We start from the raw sequence: 6,197 nt of genomic DNA on the forward strand, positions 1-6,197 counted from the left end.
TCCACTTTTGTAACCCTTTAAAATGTGTTGAAACTTCTTCTTGTTCTTCTTTTTAAAAGTTAAAACATGAAAAGCGACCTAAAGTATCAGATAAATGTCTCAATAGCTCGTATACTCCCAAGGGTGTTTCCGAAAACTACTCTGCTATAGCTCTTTGGACTTTGGAGGGACGTTTCTGGAAAGTAGAGGTGAAGACCAGAACTGGACTTGCATCAGAAAACCCATCCGAACCTAAACAAAAAAAGAAAAGAAAAAAAGATATAGATCGTAGTAATAGCAATTTGTTTTTAGTCCATTATGTGTTTCTGACATGAACCCAATCTAACCTGATTTTGATGAGGTCAAATCATTGCTGCACCCAAGCCTTTATATTAGTATAAACTTTTAAAAAAAAATTTATTTTCAACATATGTTTGTATATTAAAATTATATTAATTTTTTATATATTGTAGATAAAAATACTAAAGGAGACTTTATCAATTTGACAAATAATTCTCAACTATAAATGCTTTCAGTGTCAAATCTATTACTAATATTAAGTAGTTTTTTTTTTGTGAGTTTATTATAAATTTTCTTTCTAATTATTACTATTTTCATTATATGTTATATTTTATTCTTAAGGTTTTATATATTGTAAGAGTTTGGATTAGTATTTTTCTTTTAATTTATTTGCTTATGTACAACTTTTAAAAATCTCTCATTTTTTTATAGGTACAACCTTATATAATTGTTTGTATCAAATGATACGCAATATTTATCATACAAGACATATATTATCATGTACAAAAAGTTTTGTATCATAAGAATGTATTAGTAGCACTCATGAATCATACGATATAGGGGGTGTATTGTATAAATCATATCATATTGTAAAATAGCACATATCATATGATACATAGAGAAGTACTTTAAAATGAGTTTTTTTTTTTTTTTTTGGGTTAAGATTTGTGCTTTTATTTGAGTCCAACAAGTTGTTAGACTTGTTTTTAACACAATATTGTTATGTTACTTCTTAATTGAGTCCAATAAAATAACATGTTCATAAAGTTTACAGTTTTTTTCCCTTTCAAAATTCGCATTACACACGTGACACTTCACTTTCATATTTGTAAATTTTTTTTTTACACAATGAATAAGGTATTAAATGAAAATATAATTTATTTTGTTATTATTTTTATAAGTCTAAGAAGCTAGATAGCCAAGAAGAAATTTATAAAAAATGATTAAAATAAAGGAGTAAGAAGATATAGTAAATGTTGATGATGATGAAGAAATATTCAATGAAAAAAAAAATTCAAGATAACAAATGTGATAATAACATTGACTTAGATGAAGTTGATTAGCAAAGATGATGAAAAGAAATTATGATTTCAGGTCATTTGTCATGTATTATCACATTTGAGTTTAATTAATTTGAATGTATGTGTTATAAACACATGTTAGTTTGATTTATTTAGTTAAATTTTTAAATATTATTACATAAGTGATGATTAAATTAGTCATTAGTTGAATATGTTTTGAATTTATAATGAATTTACCCTTTATATATGTATATCTACAATTTGTGTGTGTGTGTGTATTATTAGGTGTTTTTGTATTTTATAATACACAATACGATGCAATACACGATACAAAAAAAAAAAAAAAAATCAATTCACGATGCGATTTATATTTTGACAACTTGGGGTACAACTACAATTTTCCTTGTACAAGCATCAGATGTGGGCCCAACCCATTAACCTTCGTATGGCCAAGAATTATGGGCCCATTGGCAGATTGGGGACCATATCAATTCGGAGATCAACAATAGATTCGGGTCTGTGTCAGTTTAGGGGTCAATGCCAGGTCGGGGACCGAACTGAACAATAACGATAGTGTCTTGGGGGAAATCGCCTACCGAGCACCGTTTGGTGACAGGTGCAAGTTTCAAGATAATCACATCTGTTGTGAGAAGTGGATCTCATTTGGTTAGGAATATATCCCATAAATGCCCCACCAGCATAAAAAGCCCCTCCCATCAACGTGACAATGCCACTAAAGGAAGTTTATAAATAGGGGCCGAAGGAGTGAGAGAGGGGGTTGGCAAATCTAGAGAGAGAGAGAGAGAGAGAGAAGGAAGCTCGTTACATAGCCCAAAACTTCACGGGAAACACACAAAGGAGGATAATATTCAAGTTAGGCCACAAACTCCATTACTTGGGCCGTTAGGTTGGCCTCAAGAGATCTTACCATTGTAGGAAACTTTTCACCTATTGTAAACAAGTAAACTGGGAGCCTGACCCCAAAGTTTGTCCATCAGGCATTTTAGGTCGGGTCGTCAAATTCCTGTTTTCAACAAATAAACATAAATAGGCTTTCACAAAAAGCTAATAAAAAATCACACTTAATTTATAGTTGATTTTAATTGTCTTTCATATTTCATGTGTAACATGTATGTGTATTTTTTTTTTGTTGGATTAATTATTAGGCTAATAGACTATTAGAATTAGTTATCAAATTATAACTTAAGGATTTATGTATTATTAACTTTTATGTTCCATTATTTGTATTGAAAGAAATAATATTAAAAGAGAGGTTAGAAATTATGTTAAAGTTCTTTTTTAGAAGGAAAAAATACGAGTCATTTTGAATCGACTTGACCTGCCAAAGTCCAAATAAAGGTCATAGAATAACAACTCATTTTACTCTAATAAGTTTTTTACCCAAATCTATGAGAGACCGTGACCTTTGCCCATTTATTTTTGTTGACACCCCATTTTGCAACTTGCATTTAACCTCACATGAAAGGTAAAAAGGCAATTTCACCTTAGAAATATGCATCTTGATTCTGGTCATTAGATCCTTAATATCATTTCGCCAAAATGATCTTGAGATTGTAATGATCAAATCGATTGGTCATAAGCCCTAATCGGACCATCAGATTGAAAATTATCATCAAATCAAGTTTTAATGGCCGAAATGCACTATCACAAATTAGGTCCGACTATAAGTGATTATGAAGAATTGATTCCAATTGGTTATAATTATAATCAATTTGAGATTAATGGCGTGTCATAATTTGATTGGCTAGGACTACATTTTATGGTAAGGTTGCACATACTTAATTAATTAGATAGTCAAGTATTAATTATTCAATGAGTAATTTATGCAATTATATATTAATTAGGGTAATTTTGGAACTAATTAAGTCTGAAATGGGAGTGATTGGAGTCTATTAATGTTAATTGGGAACTAATTTAGAACCTATAAATGTTAATTGTGTTGAAATTATTTTCTAACAAATGACCTCTGCTCACCATTTCGTTGATATCTTTCAGAGCATTTTGAATCTGTGAATGAGGTTAATTTTTCCAGAAACTAGACATCCGAGGCTTCAATTTGAGCATAAGGACGAGATAAATCCGATCAGAATTGTGTAAGATATGATTTTTTGAAATTGGCTCTATAGGCTGTTACAGTGGCTACGGGAAACCGAGTTTTGCTTGCTCCTCACTCCCTCCAATCTCTACATTTAATGCGCCAAATTTTCCCAAAGGCTAAAATAAGGTTTAGGTTCATGATTCTTTGTCAACCCTCATTAAATGACCTTCCATTCATATATTCTTCACCACTACTATATAAATCCCCATCTCCTCCATTCCAAAGCACCAAATAACTCCCTCTCTTCTCCTCTCTTGAATTCTAGTGAAGTAAAGTAGTCTTGTTATATCTTGGTCTTCTTGAGACTCAAAGTATTGAGTGAGACTCACTCTCCTTCTCCTAACTCTTCTTTTTCTCCACCCTTAGGACCTCCACCAAGAGTCTCATTTTCCATCGTATGGATCTTGTATGAATGTATAATCCCTTTTCCTAACTTGTTTTTTGTGTTGCCATGATGCAAATTAAAGCATGATAGTAATTATTGAAATTCCCTTGAATATGTTTGAATGTTTTTAAATGTTCTTATGTATTCTTCACATGTTCTTGGTTGTTCGTCACATTTTCATGCATAACATAAGTTTTAATCTTAAACCCACATCAAAACATGAAAAAAGATGTTTGTTTCATAATTCTTTCAAATCCTTGAATCTAGGATATCACCATCCACACACATTCACTAGAATTTAGTTTTCAATCCAAATGCAATGCTTAATAAATTGAATTAGGGTTTATCACATGCACACACATTAAACTCAATATGCAAATTGATTGATAACATATTGAATGATATGATATGCATGTTGGCCACCATAGTCTAGAAGACCGGTTTCACCGAGCAAGGTGGGTGTCTAGCTAACACCTTCCCACCTTATAACATAGCCTCCGAGTTTAGATCAAGAGTTGATAGATCAATGTTTATTCTTATAATTTTCAATTTCTAGATTGTAACTAGGAAACAAAGCCATGTACTTTATCTTAGATTGTATCTAGGACCAAAGTCATGTAATTTTCATATGATCAATGTAAATTCAATTTCAAATTAATAAAGTAAGGAATTTTTTAATTTTGGTTTTCTTATTTATTCCAATAATTAAGTAAATGACGACTTCATTGTAAAACTCTTAATCAAAAGAGGAAAATATAATGAGTTGAACCTCTATTTTGAGAGGCAATAACACAACTCTACCTATTCATATGGGTTTGACCCAACATCCATAAAAATGGGCCGGGGGTTGCGGTCTCTCACAATTTCATTGGACCAAACCCACATGAATGGGTGAGATTGTGTTTAATTATCTCTAATGATATTGTTTGTTCCCCTTAGATTTCACGTGGAGTCACCACTTGTTTAACTAAAATGGAAAAAAAAAATGATAATAAATAAATACTACATTTTATTGATTGAATTGAAAATTTACATTTGGCAGAGAATAACTTTAGAAGGTCTAGGTCCTAGATACAATTTAAAAATTGTTTGGCTTAATCTACTAACCATTAATCTAGGATTGGAGGTTAAGTTATAAAGTAGGAAGGTGTTGTTTTCAAAAAAAAAAGTAGGAAGGTGTTAGACATTGACCTCGCCTATTGAACCGGTCTTCATGCAATCGAAATATCCAAACATCTTATAGAAACAAGAAAACATCATTTTATTATGTGGATCAAGAAATTGAAATTTTGGGAAACATGTTTTGAAGGATTAGGATTGTAAACATGTGAAACTATAACAACATGCTTGATCTTAAATCATCACACATCATCAATCAAAAACATGTTTTTCAATTAAAAAACAACCAAGTTGGCTGTGGTTGGTTGGTTGGTTATTTGTATGTTGTGGTTGAAGAGAGAAGACCCAAGTTTGTAAATTTTTTCTTGTTTGAAATTGAATGTAGAATTTGCTTGATTATTGGCTGTGGAGAATTGGGTGTTTGTTGGATTTTGGATTTATGGATGGGTAGAAAATGAGATCAGCCTTTTCAAAGGTATCTGGGCTTTTTGATAAGTCAGTTGGAAGGGATGGTATGCATTAAACTGCTTAATCTTATGTGTCACTCATTTTGCCTTTGGAGAAATGTGAATGTCCCTAACTGAGCCACGCAGTTCTATTAAACTCAGTTAAATGTTTAAATTTTTGTGAGGTATTGTCACTTGACGCATGAGTTTAGTTTTTCTTTTATACTAAATTGCACAATGTTTTGGATTGGAAATCTTAATTGGACTGATGTTTTTTCAGCAGCAAAATAAAGCAATTTAGTTCGCCGGCATTTTGTGTCAATTAAAGAGATGCAATTATGAGAATGTGGGGAGTGTCAAATAAGAAACTTTTGTTTTCATGATTTAGCTTTGGTAAATTCTTTGAATTGGTAATCTAAAGATAGGAAACAACAATGATTCTAATGTTCACCTTTCCAGTCTTGTATTCACTCCTCCAAAAACAAAGAAATCTCTAGTCTTGTATTTATGCTTCACTATAAGCCGAGCATCTTATACCTTGTCTTAGCCAACATCTTTCCTGTTCTCTTCTTTCCCTTTTATTAAAAAAAATTTTAGAGCAAAGTTTAGCTACAAAATTGGTTGTAATTGTAGACTACAACCTTATTCAATATCTTTTTATTGGAAGTGGATTTTGACAAATCCACCATTGGATTACATCATCTTCTTATATCCTCCATGCTTACAAAAATTTTAGAAAATCAAATATCAATAGCTATATCATCAATAAATTATTAAAATTACAAGTTTTGGTAGTTTAAAATTACCCATAAAATATAAGCTTATAG

The sequence above is a fragment of the Castanea sativa genome, chromosome 6, assembly GCF_040712315.1.
Source record: "Castanea sativa cultivar Marrone di Chiusa Pesio chromosome 6, ASM4071231v1".
In the NCBI taxonomy this organism is placed as follows: Eukaryota; Viridiplantae; Streptophyta; class Magnoliopsida; order Fagales; family Fagaceae; genus Castanea; species Castanea sativa.